Raw genomic sequence first — 2870 nt, forward strand, 5'->3', positions numbered from 1 at the left:
ACCTAAATGTTGGGGTGAAGATTGAGATAATAGACATGAAGGGTTTTCCAGTGTCTGCTCGGTAATGATGCGTATTCTGGGCTCTCTTTGTAGTTCAGTCATAATTGCTTCAATAGGACCCTCCCCTCCTGGGCCAAGCACTCAAGTTCTCATTTGTAACATCAATTGAGGTTTTTGTCTCAAGATCCACCCAAGAATGGAGAGCTGCACCCCTGAGGCTCTGGCGCTGTTTTGGAATCGTGGCCTGGGGGAGTGTTTCTTGGCCTTACTTTCACCTGGCTTTCTGTTCGGGTTGCCTCCTCCTTGCCAGAAACTAATCAACAGAGCTGCCTTGATCTGCTTCTGGAGTTCAGGTCTCTCTCTCCCTGCCACTACATGGGAGCACTGGTTGTCTCCTGACCCCACTCCAGTTCCTGGAGATGGTTCCTCAGGTGGCCAAGGTGAGAGGTTTTGAAGTCCTTGAGCAGAAAGACAGCAGGTTCTAGGTGGGCCGGAGAATTCAGCTCTCAGCAAGGAGTCAGGGGAGGTGGCTTTGAGTCCCAGCTACCCCAGGTGATCAGGCCTCGGTTCCCCATATCTGCACTACAGATTTCAATTCTTAACCTGACTCCTTCCCAGGACTGATCTACCATTCATGGAGACAGTGATGGGGAAGTATTTGGACCAGCTAAAAGGGAAGAACAGGAATAGGGGAGTCTCCTAGCCACACTTTCAGTTACTTGAAAAACCCAGTCTCTCCCACCTGGAGGGGCCTTGGAACTTATGCTTCTCTTTTCTGGAGTACTCTTTCCCCAGACCTTCTCAAGGACTCATCATTCAATGGTTTTCTCTCCTCCAAGAGGCCTGCCCTGATGACCCTATCTAAAACAAAGCCATCCCCCCATTTCTCTGTCAATTTATTATTTTCTGCAACCTGAAATTAATTAATCACCCACCTCTACCTACAGCAATGTAACCAGTATGAAGGTAGAGTCTGGCCCTCCTCCTAATGGCCCTGACCCCAGTGACTTGATTGACAGCATGAATGAGGTAGCTGATGGTCTAGGAGGTGTGGGGAGCTGGATGCCAGGTGCTTTGGGCAATCCCAAGGCAATGGTCCAGTGGAGCACCCTGTATTCTAAGCCTGGGTGCTAGTGAGGAAGGCAGTCAGGGGGAAGCAGTTCCTACAGTTGTACAGTGGTGGCACTGGGTGCTGGGCAGGCAGCACGGACCTCAAGATACTGTCTCCTCATTTTGCAAGATGAAAAGCAGATTCAATTTAGAGATGGATCAGTGACATACTTGACAAAGGAGAGGACTGCCAAGTGGCTGCGTGGGGGTGGCAGTGGGCACACTGAGCTCTGGTGCCTCATCCCCACAACCATGGCACCAGAGCTCAGTGTGCCCAGGGAGGGGAGATCTTTTAAGCTCCTAGGGATTTTAGGTGTTAAAAACACATTCCCTGTGTTCAATATTCAATATTAGATGGTTCATTTGGATCAGTTGTGACTGGGCTTGGATTTGTTGTTGTTGTTAACTAGCAGATCATGTGATGCTTGAGTAGGAGGATTTATATTGGTGATTTTAGGATGCTGGTTCCATGGTAGATAAAATTATGTGAAACAAAGAAACTGGGGAAAAATGACCAGGGAAGGAATTAAGAATCATATTTTAGCTGGGTGTGATGGTGCACCCCTGTAATCTCAGCAACAGAGGATCTCAAGTTCAAAGCCAACCTCAGCAACTTAGCAAGACTCTAAACAACTCAGTGAGATCCTGTCTCAAAATAAAAAGTGAAAGGTGCTTGGGATGTGCTCAGTGGTTAAGCGCCCCTGAGTCCAATCCCTGGTTCCAATAAATAAATAAATAAAAATAAGATTTTAGGGCTGGGGGGCTGGGGACGTGGCTCAAGCGGTAGCACGCTTGCCTGGCATGCCTGCGGCCCAGGTTCGATCCTCAGCACCACATACAAACAAAGATGTTGTGTCCACCGAAAATTAAAAAATAAATATTAAAAAAAAAAAAAAAAGATTTTAGGGCTGGGTTGTGGATCAGTGGTAGAGCGCTTGCCTTGCACCGGTGGGACCCGGGTTCGATCCTCAGCACCACACAAAAATAAAGGCATTGTATTGTGTCCATCTATACCTAAAAAATAAATATTAAAAAAAAAGATTTTATATGAAAACACCCACCTAGATTTTGAATGAAATCAGATAGCAACAGCAGTCATAGAACAGTCTTGAGCCTAGAAATCCAAAATAACTCCCTCATATCAGGACAAACAAGCTGAGATAAACTTCTTAAAACAGTTTATATACAATAAAAAAGCTCTTGATTGGGGCTAGGGATGTAGCACAGTGGTAGAGCGCTTGCCTAGCATATGTGAGGCACTGGGTTTGATCTTCAGCACCACATAAAAATAAAATAAAGGTCCATCAACAACTAAAAAAAAAAAAAAACCTCTTGATTAAGTAAAATGCATATAAGTAGTGTGTGTGTGTGTGGGGTGGGAGCTGTGTGGCCTGGAATCTATGAATGTCAGAGCTAAAAGAGGATTTACAAGGAGGTTGACTGTAGTAGTTGAGCACTTGGACTCTGGTGCTCCTTAAATCTGGTTTGAATCCCTGATTTGCCAGATGTTTGAACAAGTTATTGATCTGAACTCCATTTTTTACATATATAAAATGAAGATAATAATTAGTTCCTGTTTCATAGGGGTTAATCAGAAAATCTAGGCAAAGAACTTAGCTCAGCGCTCAGCACAAAGTACCGTAGGTGTTTAATAAATGATGGCTCTCAATGCTACCATTTAGCTGCCTGCTCTTTTTACCAATGAACGTACATAGTGCAGTTCTCTGTGCCGTCTTTCTTCTTCCCCAGCAGTTGCTGTC

The sequence above is a fragment of the Marmota monax genome, unplaced genomic scaffold (assembly GCF_021218885.2).
Source record: "Marmota monax isolate L192 unplaced genomic scaffold, Marmota_monax_Labrador192_F-V1.1 WCK01_AAM20220418_F8-fsc00188, whole genome shotgun sequence".
Taxonomy (NCBI): domain Eukaryota; kingdom Metazoa; phylum Chordata; class Mammalia; order Rodentia; family Sciuridae; genus Marmota; species Marmota monax.